This window comes from Danio rerio, chromosome 24 (assembly GCF_049306965.1).
Source record: "Danio rerio strain Tuebingen ecotype United States chromosome 24, GRCz12tu, whole genome shotgun sequence".
NCBI classification, from domain to species: Eukaryota; Metazoa; Chordata; class Actinopteri; order Cypriniformes; family Danionidae; genus Danio; species Danio rerio.
The window spans coordinates 28,373,617-28,385,910 of NC_133199.1; the positions used below are offsets into that span (position 1 = coordinate 28,373,617).

At 30.5% G+C, this 12,294-nt stretch overlaps 1 long non-coding RNA gene across 2 annotated transcripts in view; it reads right to left on the reverse strand.

The window, feature by feature from the left end:
- The window catches only part of LOC108181550 (uncharacterized), a 175,769-nt gene that overhangs the window by 142,276 nt on the left and 21,199 nt on the right, over positions 1-12,294 (reverse strand). For both annotated transcript variants that reach the window (XR_011008647.2, XR_012399401.1), the window contains exon 2: positions 1,105-1,251. This is a non-coding gene — a long non-coding RNA (uncharacterized lncRNA). The remainder of the gene's footprint in view (positions 1-1,104; positions 1,252-12,294) is intronic.

The window sequence follows — 12,294 nt, forward strand, 5'->3', positions numbered from 1 at the left end:
TAAATATTTGTTCATTTATTAAATATTATAAATATTTTTATAATTATTATAAAGCTTTAAATATTTATTCAAATGATATAAAAAATACTCTCCCGCTGCTTTAAAAAACAAACAAACAAACAATAAATAAATAAAAATAAAATAAAAAATAAGAACAAAAATGGTACATAAATAAATAAAAAGCTAAATTAAACAAATTAATTCATTAAAAGACTAATTACAATTCATAAAAATGTTATTATACACTTTATTATTTTTTTTATTATAATAATATATTTATTATATAGTATATACAGTACATTTGAAAAAAAAAATAATTTGCCTTGTTTGCTAAAAAAAAATCTAAATACAAAAAGATTCAATCAAAAATATGTAAATACATGTAACGTTAACGCAAGTATTATTTAAATTAATCCAAAGCAGTGGAAAAGGAGCAGTACAAGCAAAATGTACAAACATGAATTTATATCCACATATGCAAATATAGTCTCCAGCATAAAAGAGTCCAACCCCTTTGAAAATAATAACTTTATCCATTTCTCAGTGAATATGCACAATAAACATTGCTGCATATTGATAAACAATTTTTAAACAGTTAAAATTAAACAAGTGTGGTCAACAGACATCTTTAGAATAATTCAACCCTACAAATAAATGAATAATATTTAAGAATAAATAAATAAATAAATAAATAAATAAATAAATAAATAAATAATAAATAAATAAATAAATAAATAAATAAATAAATAAATAAATAAATGTCTTTTTTTAATAAAAATAAAAAATATATATGTGAATTTGTTATTTAATACACAGAAAAAATGTGCAGCATCCCAAAAAAGGATCAAATTAAAAATGAGATCTGTTAAGGTGTACTCATTTATGCGGGGCATACAACAATAAATTCAACTCAATTTAAACTCAGCAAAAATCTCTTTCACAGACGGAGTTCCATTGAAGAGAACATGCACAGGCTTTGGAGATTTGTGTGTGTGTGTGTGTGTGTGTGTGTGTGTGTGTGTGTGTACACGTTTAACATGAAGGGCAGGGGGAAGCGTGTGTGTCAGAAGACATTAGTGTCAGTAGTGTTTTTAAGGACAGTACCTGGATCAGCCTGGGTCACGGCAGCATCACGCCTGCTTTTAGCCAGTAAACATGCAAGCAGATTATAGACTCAAGCAGGATCAGAGATTCCTCATTTACACCAGTGAACCTGCACTGCTAATCAGCAGGACTTTTCTGCTGCTTAACCTGAAATAATAAACACAAACAAAGCAAAAGAGTTGAATACATTGAATAAATGTGTGTTGGGTGGCACAAAGGGTCATAAAAGATATTGGAAAAATTATGACCAATTTTTTCTAAGTAAAATTTGCTTTATATTTTTATAAATAAATAAAAAAACAGCAAGAGATATTTAATTTATTCATGAATTTTTGAAGGGTTTGCAATATAAAACTGCATGTGTCTGTTAAATATAGAAAATACAAAGAAATATTACCTAATATGCAATTTTCCTTAAAAGAAATTTAAACTCGTATATTGCTAATACATATTAATATTAAGTATAATGAAATGGCAAAAAATTGATTGAGTTAATTACAAAATATTGCATAATATTATGTACAAATATTCATATAGGAGACCAGTTAGTGAACATTAAATTAATTAAGTCAGTTGGAAATTAAAGAGAAAAATAGAATGTTATCTAACTAAATAATGAACAAAAATCATGTAATAAAAATAAATAATTAAATAAATTATTATATATATATATATATATATATATATATATATATATATATATATATATATATATATATATATATATATAATATAATATATAAAGAGAGAGAAAGAGAGAGATCATATATTTGTTGCAATTTGTGAACAATCTTCACTCATAATAAATATCACTTATATACTAAATAAATAAATACCACTTATAAGTATAAATAAATGTCAAAAAAGATGAAATTATGTATATATGCATAACATTATGTACTAATAGTCATATAAATAATTCATAAATGATCATGTAGTGGACATTAAATTAGTTACTAAAATTTGTAATTAAATTACATTAGTTTTTAAAAATTAAAGAGTAAAACTGTACGGTTTAACTAAATAATGCACACAAATTCACTAATATTTATTGAGAGAAAAAAATACATATTTGAAGCAATTTTTGAACACTTTTCACTCATAAATTGCTAACAAATATCACTAAAAAATATAAGGAAATGGCAAAAAATAGATTTAAATCATTACTGAATATTGCAAACCCTTATGAATAAACATATAGTAGACATGGAATATTCTGAAGTAAACAATAAATACATTTTTGAATTCTTAAATAAAATAAAATTAGTTATTGGGTATTAAAGAGCAAAAACAGCATGTTTCTAACTAAGTGATGCACATAAATTTATATACTGAGAAAAAAACATATTTGAAGCAATTTTCAAACAATTTTCACTCAGAAATTCTTAACTGTTACAAAATATCACAAATTAATGCAAAGAAATGGCAAATACCATTGAATAAAATGTGAAATCCTGAAGCAGAAACATCAAAAAATTCAATTGTGAAGAAAATTATGTAATTTAATAAATCATTTTGAAAGTCTTAATGGCAAATAAAATTGCCTTGATAATACATACATACATACATACATACATACATACATACATACATACATACATGCACACATACACACACACATACATACATACATACATACATACATACATAACATACATGCACACATACACACATACATACATACATACATACATACATACATACATAACATACATGCACACATACATACATACATACATACATACATACATACATACATACATACATACATACATACATACATACATACATACATAACATACATGCACACATACACACATACATACATACATACATACATACATACATACATACATACATACATACATACATACATACATACATACATACATACATACATACATACATACAGTTGAAGTCAGAATTATTAGCCCCCCTGAATTATTAGACCCCCTTTTTATTTTTCCCCAATCTCTGTTTAACAGAGAGAAGATTTTTGTTCAACACATTTCTAAACATAATAGTTTTAATAACTCATTTCTAATAACTGATTTATTTTATCTTTGCCATGATGACAGTAAATAATATTTTACAAGATATTTTTCAAGACACTTCTAGACAGCTTAAAGTGACATTTAAAGGCTTAACTGGTTAATTAGGTTGACTAGGCAGGTTGTAATTAGGCAAGTTATTGTATAACTATGGTTTGTTCTGTCAAAGACTATCGGGAAAAACAATTGCTTAAAGGGGTTAATAAATTTTAACTTAAAATGGCTTTTGAAAAATTATAAACTGCTTTTATTCTTGCCAAAATAAAACAAATATTATCAGACATACTGTGAAAATTGCCTTGCTCTGTTAAACATCATTTGGGAAATATTAAAAAAGGATTTTGTGTTCAATGAAAAAAATATTTTGGGGTGAACTGTCCCTTTAAGATGCATTTGCAGGGTTTGTAGGAGCCTGTAAAGGTAAGGACACTGACTGATTTGCTCTGTGTTTGGCAGCTCCAGCAGGGTTAAACGCCTCTTCCACATCCTTACTAAATTAATGGCAGAAAATCTCAACCTGAAGGCTTTGATCCGCCATAGGGAGCCCAGCCTGATTAATATGCAACATTATAAACTGTCTTTGACACACACGCAAGTGCATGCGAAACACACACACACACACACACATTCATGAATGCATTCACATGAACATGCACTGCATATTTCCACATGTCAACACAAAGACAGTATTTATAGACACTAGTGTTATTTATTATTAATCTAAAATATTATAATTGTTAATTAATTCAGGTTTTGTATTACAGGTTTATGTAATACATGTAAAATGTTGCTTAAATATGCAAAGGAGTTATTATTTAATTAAATATGCATTATATTATTTAATGAAATGTTGGGTTCAAAATGTATGTATTTATCTATTTACTTATTTACATGTTTCCCCTTCCCTTTGATTTTTTGAAATATTACAGTGATTATGGAATCCTTTTTATCACTCACTTTTATAATTTAGTCAATACAGCCACACAAAAAACCCCAAAGAAACAAAATTTTGACTTTTTTGTAGAATATTATTTTGTATATAATCAGATATATGTATGTATGAATGCATCCATATAAAAACCTACAGGATATAGACATGAATAAACCTAAAAGTTTAGTGTAAGCATTGCTAAATCAGAGATTTTTGGTGTCGAAGAAAAAACTAATTTTAAGAAAAAAAGACACTGTATTTGAAAAGTACATACACAAACTGATAAAGCAAGACACTTATAAGTATATATTTGTGTGCTGTCTTTACATTAGACACTTTGTAAAATGTAAAAAAAAAAGAAAAAAAAGTCTAAAATATCATTCGACAGGCGCATGAAAAAGCAGTTTTTTTAGTGTCTCGCATTAATTACTTTCAATGGTTTCAATTTCAAGTCCTCTCCATTTTCCCGTTATGGAGTGATTAATTGAAGATTCAGTGCAGTTTAGGTTGAATTGGTGAATTTCTTTTGCCAAACACAGATATTATTTGACTTTCATTATCTATTGTGTGTGACTGTGTAGCTGGAGATGAATGACAAAGAGAGCATGAAAGACAGAAAATTGGAGGAAAACGAATGGAAAGATAGAATAGGCGGAAATGGAGGGAGTGACAAGGACAGTGAAAGGCAAATGAAGAGAGACGGTTTCCCATAACACACACACACACAGTAATGACTGCTGTGTGTTTAAGAGCACAAGTGAGGAATTTAAAATGAACTCAGGGACATATGCAATTTTTATACAGATTTTTTTTTTTTATAAATAAATTAAAAAATAGAAATTATCATCTACCTATTTATTCTATATATAATATAATATAATATTAAGACCCAAAAATAAAATAAAATAAAATAAAATAAAATAAAATAAAATTAAATAAAATAAAATAAAATAAAATAAAATAAAATAAAATAAAATAAAGGGGATTATGGTGGCATGATTGCCTCACAGCAAGAAGGTCACTGGTTCGAGCCCTGGCTGTGTCAGTTGGCATATCTGTGTGATGTTCTACCCGTGCTCGCGTCGGTTTCCACCAGGTGCTCCGGTTACCCCCACAGTCTAAAGACATGTGCTATAGGTAAATTGAATAAGCTAAATTGGCCATGGTGTATTAGTGTGATTGCAAGAGTGTGTGGGTGTTTCCCAGTGTTGGGTTGCGGCTGGAAGGGCATCCGCTGCGTAAAACATATGCTGAATAAGTTGGTGGTTTATTCCGCTGTTGCGACCCCTGATAAATAAAGGGACTAAGCCAAAAAAATAAATAAATAAATAAATAAAGAATAAAAAAATAAAAAATAAAAAAATAACACAAAAAATTAAATAAAATAACATAACAAAGTAATTAATTAAAAAGTTTACCCAATGATTGAGTTTGTCAATATGTGATCTAAATTTGGGTTAAAACAACACAGCATGCTTTAGAGTGTTCTAATAATCATATAAATTAATACAACCGGTGTTAAAAACAACACATCTTTATTTCAATGTAATAATTAATAATAAATAAAAACAAGTTGTGCACATACATTTATATATCCATTATTTCATCAATAATTGCATATAAAAAACAGAACACTAACACAGTTAATAATAGAAGTCTATTTAAAACATATATGACAAAACAATCTTCAAATAACTGTATAATAAACAAAAAAATAATGAATACTAATAATAATAATAACAATAATTATAATGATAATTAATGCATATTTTATATTAAATAACAATCAAAAAACTATGTATACTGTATATAATAAATAATTGAGACAGATTTTAAAAATTTTATAGTTAATAACAATCTAAAAATAAATAAAACCATAAAATCATAATTAGGCCTATTTAAAAATACATTTGATTAAATAAATAAATAAATAAACAACAATTATATTCCACACAAATTTTGCTCAAAAATTTACTTTGCAACTCATGCAAATTTTTTTAATATCATGAATTTCTAAACATAATTTCACATTTTTTCTTCTTTATCATAATGCCTTGCACAAATCTTACATGCAAATGCATCTATAATATGTTTATAATAAATATAAATTAAATCACAAATTCTTTGTGGCCTCTAAATTGAAAGCCGCTGTTTTAGATTTTTAATTATATTTATTTTTTTCCAGATATCCTCAATGATTAGAAAAGGAAAAAGAAGCCGATCCTGCATAAATCACCAAGCAATATGATGTGGGTGAGCAGCATTTCAGCTTCAGTTATCTAGGTCATCCCACCACGGCTTACTTTGAGTTTTCATCCAGAGAATGCGTGTGTGTAGATCGACCACACACACACACACACACACACACAACACACACACAACACACACAGACACACAATCTTACATAACAACTGAACAGAGATCAAAACTGAGCTGCTGATTGCTACCATATTATTGACACTGTAATTGTGTGGACTGAACATACAGCACAAACATAAACAGATTGAAAGATTTGGACACAGGTCGGCCCACAGTGCCAATATTGGGATCAGTAAGATACTGTAGTTTGCAGTTTTTAGAAGATGACTTTGTGTTGATTGAGGCTGCATTTATTTGACCAAAAATACAATAAAAAAAGGAAAAATTGTGGAATATTATTTCAACTTAAAATATTAGTTTTATTAGTGAATGTAGTTACAAATTTTATTTGTTCTTATTTAAAGCAGTTTTTTTGTTATTTTATTATATTTTATGATATTATATTATACAAAAAATATCTTTTTATATATTAAAACCACTGTAATCCACAAATGTGGGTCCACATGCAGTGGTGTTCTCACTGCGGGAAAATGGAAACAAAACCTGTGCATGTACTGAAACTCCCCTTTTCATGCAAACCCTTCCCTCTTCAGCCACTCGACATTCCCACCTAAATAAAGCTGGACTCATCCACTTTTCAAATTTTTCAAACTAGAGGTGTGAAAACTACAATAGATAATGAACTGAGAAGGGGGGAGGGGGTTGGTAAATTATTCATTTATTAAAAATATCCGTCTATCCATCCATCCAACCTTTCATTTATTTATTTATTTATTTTTCATTCATTCTTTTTCCTTCAGCTTAGTCTTTATTTCAGGGGTCGCCACAGTGGAATGAACCTCTAACTATTTCAGCATATGTTTTACACAGCGGATGCCCTTCCAGCCACAACCCAGTACTGGGAAAATCATAAAATTAATTAAATACCCATACACACTCGAATATACTCTGTGGTTAACCAAGTTCATCGAGTTCACCAATACCGCATGTGTTTGGACTGTGGGAGAAACGGGAGCACCCAGAGGAAAGCCACGCGAACACGGGGAGACCATGCAAACTCCACACAGAAATGCCAACTGGTCTAGCCAGGACTCGAAACCGCAACTTTCTTGCTGTGAGACGACAGTGCTAAGCCACTGTCCACATTTATTCATTTATTTCATTTTCAGCATTGTTACAATACATATAAATCTTTCATTTTGCAAATATGATGCAGAATCATTAACCCCATTATCTTCCAACAATATTAATGGCTTAATGAAATTACTGACGCTGTCACTTTAAGTATTAAAAAGTCATACAATGCATCGATGAGGCTCATTCACCTTTTTCCAACATCCCATGTTGTTTTCTGTGAATTAATGCAATAATCTGTAAACATTCGTCACGTGCTTTAAAAACTCCAGTACAACAAAGTGTCACTATTCCCCTTACAGTTCATCGGCCCAATAATAAAAGGCAACTTATTAATTAAAACCAACAAATTACATTCAGCAGACCGTGAACAACCCCAAAACTAGTCTTTCTGCAGAAATATTATTGTATTTTGAACATTACAGGAATACTAAGAAAAAATCATCTGGAGGAACAAAACAAAACGATACATTAAAATACCAATCATACCATTATTTTCATTATAGACACATTTAAAAGCACAAAGTCCAACATACCTCACTAAGTTCCCTAAACAGGAAGTAAAACCCATAATGTGAAGTTCCCAAAACAGGAAGTGCAACCCATAACTGACATATATCATCCCTTTTTCCATTCATTTCAAACCCGTATCTCAGGTTCTCGATATAGGGTCCCTTAAGCAAAAACAGGTTTAAATGTTCATTTTTACCTCTTATGCTATTGGTTTGCATAGTCTCAATAAGAAAAGACAGTCGCTGTTTGTAGTACTATTGATGCTGAGTGTTGTCTGACTTGTGTGTTGTGAATTGAGAAAAATCTACTATGTTGCAGAACAAATCACTCAAAACAGGTGACAGTAACATTTACAGTAACGATATAATGTGAAACAAATACATTTTAAAAAAAGTGGATAATAACAATATGGGCGACACAGAGGATCAGTGGTTAGCACTGTCACCTCACAGCAAGAAGGTCGCTGGTTCGAGTCAAAGCTGAGCCAGTTGGTATTTCTTTGTTGCGCTATAAGTGGACTGGGTAAGCAAAATAGGCCATAGTGTATGAGTGTGTGTGTAAATGTAAGAGTGTATGCATGTTTCCCAGTACTAGGTTGCAGCTGGAAGGCCATCCGCTGCATAAAACAACAAACAAACAAACCGCTGTGACGACCCCATATAAATACGGGACTAAGCCAAAGGAAAAGGAATGATTGAATCGGGCCACAGCGCCAATATTAATGATATTGGGACAGGATGTGAACATTGTTGTTAAGAATGAAGAACGAAGCAATAATAATGGCTACAAATATTAAGTTTGGGATCAGAAAGTTACTATAGTTTGCAGTTTTAAGAAGATGATTTTGTGTTGATTGAGGCTGTATTTATTTGACCAAAAATACAATAGGCCATAGCTGCATAAAACATATGCTGGAATAGTTGTCAGTTCATTCCACTGTGACGACCCCATATAAATAAAGGACTAAGCCAAAGGAAAATGAATGAATGAATGAATGAATAAATGTAGAAATTACACTGCAAAGTTTAACTGTATTGAAAATTCAATACAATTATACTTTATTAAGCTTCCAATTGGTAACATTTGTTGTGCCTGAATATTTTAATCTTTCTCAGGCCTTAAAAACATGCAAATGATAAACTTTCACTCAATTGTTGTTAAACTCTGCATCAACATTAAAGCAACAATCCCAACCCAACATTGCATATCTATGTGATGTGACTGGCAGATGCACACATTGCGATATCGATGCTGAAATGATATATCGTGCAGCCCTAAACTGAACTTCTAAATTTATTTTTGAACATGAAAAATTGACCTGATATCTGAAAGCTGGCAATGGGCCTGACTGCCTTGGTTGTGTGCATGCAGAGTTTGACCTCTGTCTGCTGTCACAATGTCACACTCCGTCTGCCCTACATTCTTTTTTTCATCCCTCTGTCCTTCCCCTGGCAGCAGACATGCCACATGCATGCCAAGACCTGGGTCCGGCACCATGATGGACAGATGGAGAGGGCAGGATCAACAAGTGTGAAGTGCGGAGGAAGTTCTCTGTAGCTGGAGCTGTACCTGCAGACGCTGGCATGCAGGCCTGCAGGAGCCCACTGTCATTATGCTCAATCGGCAGGGAGGAAAAACTGTTTTAGCTGAAGCCCTGAAACTCTGGCAGCTGCTGATCTCTGTGTGCCAGGGGAATGAAGCCAGCCTCGCCACAAACACCCAAACACTGCAGCGCTCGATGAATTAACTTCCACATAACTCAATTGAAAAATTATAATCCAAAAAAATGTAAATAATTAATAATAATAATAATAATAATAATAATAATAATAATAATAATAATAATAATAATATTATATATATATATATATATATATATATATATATATATATATATATATATATATATATATATATATATATATATATACACACGCACACACAGTTTCTGTTTAATGGAGAGACAAATTTTTCAGCACATAATAAACATAAACATAATAGTTTTAATAACTCATTTCTAATAACTGACTAATTTTATCTTTGCCATGATGACAGTAAATAATAGTTTAATAGTTTATTAGTTATTTTTCAGGACACTTCTATACAACTAAAAGTGACATTTAAAGGCTTAACTAGGTTAATTAGGCTAAAAGGGGCTAATAATTTTGACTTTAGATTGGTTTTTAAAAAATTAAAAACTGCTTTTATTGTAGCCGAAATAAAACAAATAAGACATTCTCTGGAAGAAAAAATATTATCAGATATACTGTGAAAATTTCCTTGCTATTTTAAACATCATTTGGGAAATATTTAAAAAAGAAAAAAATTCAAAGGGGGGCTAATAATTCTGACTTCAACTGTATACACACACACACACACACACACACATAGTAGAGGGCAAAATTATTAGCCCTCCTGTGCAATATCTATTCATTTTCAAATATTTAGGCAAAATTTTCACAGTATATGTCCTATATTTATATATTTAATTAAAATTATTACCTTTAAGCAATTTTTCATTTATTGGATATTTTAAGTATAGGTTTTAGGACAATGTTAATTTTTGTTTTATTCTATGAAAGTCTGGGGACATTTCTTCCAAATTTCGAATAGAAATATAAAATTTTATCCTCCATCCATCCAAATATTCAAATATTAATTTTTTAATTCTTCTGAGGAAAAAAAATGTTATATATTATCTGCTGTTTAACATTTTTATATTTCAGTTTAGTTTTCATTAGTTTATCTTACTGTTTTAAGCTAAATTTTCACTAATATATATATATATATATATATATATATATATATATATATATATATATATATATATATATATATATATATATATATATATATATATATTATATATAATATATATATACATATATATATATATATATATAATATATACATATATATATATATATATATATATATATCCCTCACAAGTCCAAAGACAAGCGCTAGGTGAATTGGGTAAGCTAAATTGTCCGTATAGTGTATGTGTGTAAAAGGATATTTCCCAGTGATGGGATGCAGCTGGAAGGGCATCCGCTGCGTGAAACATATGCTGAATAAGTTGGTGGTTCATTCCGCTGTGGTGACTCCAGATTAATAAAGGGTCTAAGTGAAAAGAAAATGAATGAATTACTTAATATAATTTGTTTGTTTAAATTCAGCCCAAATAAATTGTTTGTAGCCACTTACCTTGAAACAATTAGTATATCCAATGAATCATTTTTTTTCAATGTAATTTTTCTCATTTTTGCCAACATTTTAGCAGTACTGCAGCATCCGTGTAGCTCTCACAACTATAGCATGGCAGGATTTCTATGCTTCTTAAATGACACAATTCATGAACCCAAACAAAAATGTCAATACAAGTGCTGCACAAATAAGATCATCAACCCTTGAATCGCTTTTATTGCTGTGCACACAGACTTGACAAATGGCTGCAGACAAAGAAATGCCAATATCTCTCTGCATACCTGTAAACCATTTATTCAGCTACAAATGAGAATCCGAGTTCTTATAAATGGAGCGCTGTTCACGGTACAGTAGGTGGTAAACTGGCTTGATTTATATACTTAGTGTCTCAGATTATAAACACGCAGTTGAGAAGCGCAAGCATTTTCCACAACGACTCGAAAACAATTAGAGAGAAAGCAAAGGGGCTAACGGACTCCTAAAAGCGACCGCTTCAACTTAAATCAAATCCCAAAGCATGCAAAAGTCCATTACAGGAAATTAGAAAGAGCGAACATCGAGGAAAGGGCATCATTCACTTTTATCGAGTCAGAGCACTCGCCTTTGGTGCATTGTGTACCTGTCAATGAACTGCAATTCAAAAAAGACTGCTATCCTGACAAATTGCTGTGTGTTAGCGTGTTTAGCCAAGGCCCTACGGCATGCTGGGATGCATGGACGGACTCCATCTCGCCCTTGGGAACAATGCAAAGAAAATGTCATGGGCCCGGTTGGAGTTTAATGCATTGCAGAGCCTGCATAGATGTAATCGAATGTAATTCAGATCTATGTTGGAGCTGTGGGGGGCTTTGTTAGCCTTGCGCTTTTATGGGCTGATTAAATTTGGAATTTGCATTCATTATGGTGAAAAGAAGAAAAGAATAGCAATAATTTTTGTTACAACCCCCTTTAAAAAAAATCTATTTTCTGGAATGCTGACTAAGTAAAAGCAAAAGACAGAAACTGGATTCCACTCTGGAACTGAATATATGTGTG